At 41.4% G+C, this 6,855-nt stretch overlaps 1 long non-coding RNA gene across 1 annotated transcript; it reads left to right on the top strand.

The window, feature by feature from the left end:
* The first annotated feature begins 848 nt into the window (after positions 1 to 848).
* LOC140129030 (uncharacterized) lies at positions 849 to 4,041 on the top strand. Its single transcript, XR_011855261.1, has 3 exons — positions 849 to 930; positions 1,340 to 1,690; positions 3,920 to 4,041. It is a non-coding gene; the product is annotated as an uncharacterized lncRNA (long non-coding RNA).
* Positions 4,042 to 6,855: the final 2,814 nt, after the last annotated feature.

Below are 6,855 nucleotides of genomic sequence, written 5' to 3' on the forward strand. Positions count from 1 at the left end.
TCTTGAAGAATTCTAATGTAAACATCAAAAACATACTGTCAGCACTGATCCGCATCTGTTTCTCACCATGGATACTGCTTTGTGCAAAATGGTTAGTGTGACAAAAGGGAAGGAATAAATATAGGGTGAGGATCACAACCTTATTCTTTCAGTATACTGTAATAATCGCCTGGATCTGATTGGCTGTCTTGCTCTGCCTTAAAAGGAATGTGTGAAATGGAGATTAGGAGTTTGGTACACACAGCATGCACTCCTGTCAATTAGGAGAACTGCATCTATATTTAGAAGGTAACACATGGGAAAAGAAGCATGAATGCGGGGAGTGTGCTGCGCTAACATAGTCACTTATTGTGTTTTGCCTGCTTTCAGTCCTGTCTCTGAGCTGCTGCTGTGTACCATTGATTGGAAGCTAAAATGACTCCTGCTTGGATGACACCACTTGTAACAAGCATTATGAAACCATATTGTGCAGAATAGCAGGCATAAGAGCTTATTTCTATAAGGGAACAGACTTTTCATTCTCCCAATGCTGTGCAGTCCTTTAAGGCGCCTACCAAAGCAATTAAGCCTATAACATAGCAATTGGAAAGGCTTCACGACTCTTCTCAGAATTAATTGGACTGGAGACCATTAACAATACCTGTGGTTTGACATAGGACATTGATTTCTTTGAGACGTATGCCGCTGTTTACACTGATGAATTACATCTCAAAATAATAATCAAAGTAACGTCGTGTTGTAATGGTTTATTGGCGATATAGTTTTCCTATAATGCTTCTATTTCTCACCTTGCATTCCCAATTAGTACCAGGTTTCTAATCATTTTATATTGTGCCTCTGTTCCTCCTAGAAATGTATGTAAAAGTGGACCACTGGATGTTAAAGGAAATCTACCATCAAAATCAAGCATGATAAACCACCGAGACTGTGGTAATCATCTTATATTTATTATCCATAGCCTCTTTCCTTCTAAAATAATACTAATGAACCAGAAGGGCTCCTGGGGATGTTAGCAGGGTTCCTGTGGCTTCACAAACTGTTAGAATATCTACTGTAGGCTCCGCTTTCCCTCTACACTACATCACTCCCTCTAGCTAATGTAATCTCACTGCAGCAGAGAAAGTTTCAGCACATAGTGAGAGGAGGAAGTGCTATTTGTACACTGTAACAGCCTGTAAATCTACAGCACTCAGGGGCTATTTTATAATTCAGTTATTTCCACAGATGCCTAACAAAGCTATTGATTTCTATGCGTGTTTTCACATTGGCTTGCATTTTCACGGATCCTTTGTCTGTGGAAAAAATTATGAAACATGTTCTATTTTTTTCACTGATGCAGATCATGGAAGGCAATAGAAGTCTATGGGTCCGCAAAAAAAAAATACAATATCTGTTTTTTTTTCACTGATGAGGCTGAAAAACCAGGTGTGATGTTTTCAAAGCAAACGTTGTTTGTGGACACAGAGACAAAACAGAAGAAATACACAACGGAGACAAAACACAACTGATGCGGAACTGGACCAGAGCACCAACGCTAATGTGAAAGAGCTCTAAATGTCTCTGGTTTATCATGGTTGATTTTGATACTAGATTTCCTTTATCATTACACTTACCAGGTCTGTGTTTGCACCGTATGACAGTGTCTGCACCTTTTGGACAGCACAAGAATTAAAGCATATCCCCCAAACAGGTAACACCTAATTGTCAATTTATTTCTAAAGCTAGTAGTCTAAGGCCTCTTCTACACTTGCATTTTTCACACGTGTGCTTTTGACGCGCAGAACTTGCATTGCACTCTGACCCATTGTAATCAATAGGCTTTTTCAGACTTGCATTTCTTTTCACACACACTGATTTTTTTTTTATGCGCATTTAAATCTCTTTTGCAAGTCACGCGCGGGAAAAACGCACCATACAAGTCTATGGAGACGCATCAAAAATGCATTGCACTCTGAGATACATGCAAGTGCAATGCATTTTTCACACATCAATTGCCACAGAAAAGATAGAGCTCAGTCCTGAGTCCTTCTCACGCACATTATCTGCACATTAAAAACGCATTGAAATTGCATTGAAAAGGAGCGTGAAAAACTGAGACACTGAACAAACTCTGACAACTCATTGCACTCTGATGCAAAATGTCAGTTTTTCACTGACCAAACCCTGATCGCACCCTGATCAAACTCTGACGTGATCTGCAACGCAGAACTTTTTATTAAAGGCGTCTGGCAGGACACTATATACTGAGTAAGCAAGTGCAGGGGCTATCTATACACCGAGGGGACATGTGCTGGAACTATCTATATACTGAGTGGGCACGTGCTGGGACTATCTATATACTGAGTGGGCATGTACAGTGGCTATCTATATACTGAGTGGGCACGTACAGGGGCTATCTATATACTGAGTGGGCACGTACAGTGGCTATCTATATACTGAGTGGGCACGTACAGGGGCTATCTATATACTGAGTGGGCACGTACAGGGGCTATCTAAATACTGAGTGGGCACGTACAGGGGCTATCTATATACTGAGTGGGCACGTACACGGGCTATCTATATACTGAGTGGGCACGTACAGGGGCTATCTATATACTGAGTGGGCACGTACAGGGGCTATCTAAATACTGAGTGGGCACGTACACGGGCTATCTATATACTGAGTGGGCACATACACGGGCTATCTATATACTGAGTGGGCACGTACAGGGGCTATCTATATACTGAGTGGGCACGTACAGGGGCTATCTATATACTGAGTGGGCACGTACAGGGGCTATCTAAATACTGAGTGGGCACGTACAGGGGCTATCTATATACTGAGTGGGCACGTACACGGGCTATCTATATACTGAGTGGGCACGTACACGGGCTATCTATATACTGAGTGGGCACGTGCAGGGGCTATCTATATACTTAGTGGGCACGTGCAGGAGCTATCTATATACTGAGTTGGCACGTGCAGGGGCTATCTATATACTGAGTTGGCACGTGCAGGGGCTATCTATATACTGAGTGGGCACGGGCAGGGGCTATCTATATACTGAGTGGGCACGTGCAGGGGCTATCTATATACTTAGTGGGCACGTGCAGGAGCTATCTATATACTGAGTTGGCACGTGCAGGGGCTATCTATATACTGAGTTGGCACGTGCAGGGGCTATCTATATACTGAGTGGGCACGGGCAGGGGCTATCTATATACTGAGTGGGCATGTGCAGAGTGTAGATCAAAAATGTTTTGGCCCCAAAAAAATTGTGTATAATGTTATGTATCAATGTGGGAATATACATCGGTGTGTGTGTGTGTGTGGGGGGGGGGGCGGGGGGGGGGGGGCGGGCAAAATTCTTAGTGGTGGCCCTGTGTATTAATATTGGTTCATATACATGCACATGGCTTCCATGTTCCTCTGCATGAGCCGACTGCCAAAGCCACAAAACTCGGAGCAGGTCCTATTGCTGCCTGTGTTTACAGCTCGTGCAGTCTTTCTCTGCCAATAGCGTGTGCACAGATCTCACATGCCGATGACACATGGGGTGCAAACAACAGACTACAGCCCTATTTTTGTGACCCAAGAGCAGCACACTGTCGTGTGCATGTGACCTAACATACAGTTATAAGAACAGATGTGAAGCAGTTCTCATAAACTGATTACAGATAGCCGTCAAACAAGGGATGAAACTTGTTTTTGTCTGTGAAACAATGACTTAAAGGACATCTACGATTTGTTTTTATGCATTCTGAACCAAAATACCTTGAGAATTCTGTAGTTACACTGATGCAGAAACATATCTTGTTTAAGCCTTGATCCGAGTGGTTTTGCTTAAAAAACAATTATAAAATTATGATGAGGCTCTGTCGCTCCTGTGGCTGCCCTGGCTCTCCTCTTACCCTAATTATGCATATTTTTTACATATAGGATGAGATTTACAATACCCCCGCATACGGCCATGCCTCCTCATGCATTCTTGAAGTGCGCTTTGAAAACTGGCGTAGAAGCAGTGATAAATTCCCCCCATAGTATTCTTGGGATCTGGATGCTCCTTGGACAACATGACAGAAGTCACTGACATGTCAATGAGGTCTTCAATTCACCAAAAATAAAACTTCATTATCCCTAATTTGCCTTGGTAAACAACCAGTTGTATTCTTAGATTGATTAAAAAAAAAACATACAAAGCTGTCATATGTTAGTAGCATACTCTTTAGTTGTTTGTGATGAAAGCCATCTGTTATCACATTTGTTAGGTAAAAGACGGATGCATATAATAGAAAACATGAACAGTTTTCAAACAATAAGTTCATGTACAAACTTTTTTTTGTACATTAACAGTGGCTTAGTGGTAAGCATTACAGCCTTGCAGTGCTGGGGACCTGTGTTCAAGTCCCAAGGTCAACATCTGCAAAGTTTTTGTATGTTCTCTCTGTGTTTGCGTGGGATTTCTCCCACACTCCAAAACATACTGGTAGGTTGATTAGATTGTGAGCCCCATTGGGGACAGGGACTGATATGGCAAGCTCTGTGCAGCGCTGCGTAATCTGTGTGCGCTATATAAATAAAGAATTATTATTATTAACATTATGAGGGACACAGACAATGACTATTAAGCCCAATGCATTCAGCTTCATGCTTAACATATACTACAAACACTTCAGATATTCATTGGCTGAACTTTCTAATGAAGGCTCCCCTTTTTCAGGTACAGTGTGCAAAAAAAAAAAAAGAAGCAATGGTCCTTAGACCGAAGTACGAAGTATAATTAGCTTAAAGTGCACAGCCACAAGTCCTGGAAAGCTATTAACAAATATATCTTTTCATGGATTATCTCTCCATGAAGAAAAGGATTGGCCAGTTGATATCCAACCTCCCAATTCTTTTATACCCAAAGCTTACTTTTGAGGGAATGTTTGGAGGCCACATAAAAATTAAATCATTCAGTCATATCAAAATGGACAGCTTCTGCCAATATATGGTTAAACCCAGTGCCTTGTTATACCATTGCGCCCCTTCAGAGAAGGCCCAGGGCGACCACTACTTCTGCACCACTTGTAGCTACATACAGCAGAGGTCATACAGCAGAGGTCATCTAGTTTAGGTATATTTTCTTCTATTTTAAATGTTTTAAAATGTTTTTTTATTAAAGTTTGTCGCTGAAGTTTGACTTTATGCTATGTAGTTGTGACAGGGTAAAAAAATCTCTACCCAGTTCTGTGGGTGAATTTAGCAGCTGGCGCAGACACATGGTAGCTGCTGAGCTGTGAGGCTGGGGGATGGTGTTAACTTGTGACCTTTGATACAGTTTGTAATACAGCAGACTTTGTGATTTTAATACCTTCGATAGCACATAGAAAACTCTCCTTTGTACTATGCTTTACTTCCTTCTTTGACAAGAAATGTTGATGTCAGTACTAAAGACATGAATCTATGGTTATTTCCTTTTGTTACCATGATAACATATTGCTGCAAGATTTACAACTGTAAATAATAATTGTCACATCAATTATTCATTGTCACTAAAGTAGCAAAATGTTCTGAAACACTTTCAAAGCAGAATTGTATTTTATACTTGTCATGGATCTGTTTGTGTATTTTACATATATTTTATGGTGCTATTAATGCTTTCTTGGGGCATATTAGACACATAGTTCATGTTCACAATCCTTTTTATTGTTTGGCAAAACTGTTTCAGACATGAGACAAATTGTGATTGTAAGGGCTTCATTACACTGGCACAGAACCTGTGCATCATTTCACAGAATACATATTCCTTCTTATTCCTTATGTGTTCATAGTGGCATGCCCCTTTTACAAATTACAGTATTATTGCACTTGATAAAAGCAGACAACACATGTAATCACAGAGCCTGGTTAGAGGGCTAAAGGAACAAAGCTGGTTCATTGAATTATACTTTGTGCATAGCCTAAAGGTAGGAGCGTAACTGTAGGTTCTAAGAATACCATGATAATGAGTCATGCTCCTCCCTTCAGGACCTGCACCATGCATTATTCAATGAATTAGCTTTGACTGGAGTGTTCCTTTAAGACTGCATTCACACAAAGCCATACGTTTGCCACGATGGAGAGCTGCGGAGGGGGGGATGACCCCTCTCCAAAGCGACTTGTCCTATCTTTTCCCCATGTATGGCACCATATCGCACAGTGCAGCCATTGACGTCTATGGGGGATGTATGTAGGGCGGCAAGCTTGCGGCCATATATACGTCCTCCTGGCGGTCGTGTGAATGTAGCCTAAGCCATCTGGATCGTTGCTGATTATGTTGCTTCCCATCTAAAGTTCTACATTGATTTACCTGCAAAGTGTTTCATTTTCTCAACAAAATAATCACATGATTTCTGAGAAGAGTTTTTGGTTAGTGTTTAGTGAAGCTGTCAAACCAAAACTTGACCCCAAATCATATTGAAATGAGGTTACAAACTGATGTTATAGCTGTAAATGGCTGTAAAATAAGGGGTAGAAGGCTGCAAAATGAGGATGATAACAAGTCAATTGCCCTGCAAAAATATGGGGAAAGGAAAGTACTTAATTCGATCCCTAGCACCCACTGGCAAAAGAAGTCATGTTAAATCAGGCGCACGGTTGGACTGAGCACCGGAACGTCCCCCCCTAGTTTGTGTCACATGGCTATTGCAGCTGCGCCACAAAAAATCTTAAATACCTGTGCAAGCAGTTTATACCTAAAAGAATGGGCAAATTCCGTCAGAAAACTGGCGCTAAGCCCTTAGTAAATGTGCCTCAATATGCGGAAAATATGCCCTACCTCTCACTGCGCTCTAAGATGCCATGTCACAGTTATTGTCACTGCCCTGAAAATGACAATTAAATAACATTTCTTG

The sequence above is a fragment of the Engystomops pustulosus genome, chromosome 4 (assembly GCF_040894005.1).
Source record: "Engystomops pustulosus chromosome 4, aEngPut4.maternal, whole genome shotgun sequence".
In the NCBI taxonomy this organism is placed as follows: domain Eukaryota; kingdom Metazoa; phylum Chordata; class Amphibia; order Anura; family Leptodactylidae; genus Engystomops; species Engystomops pustulosus.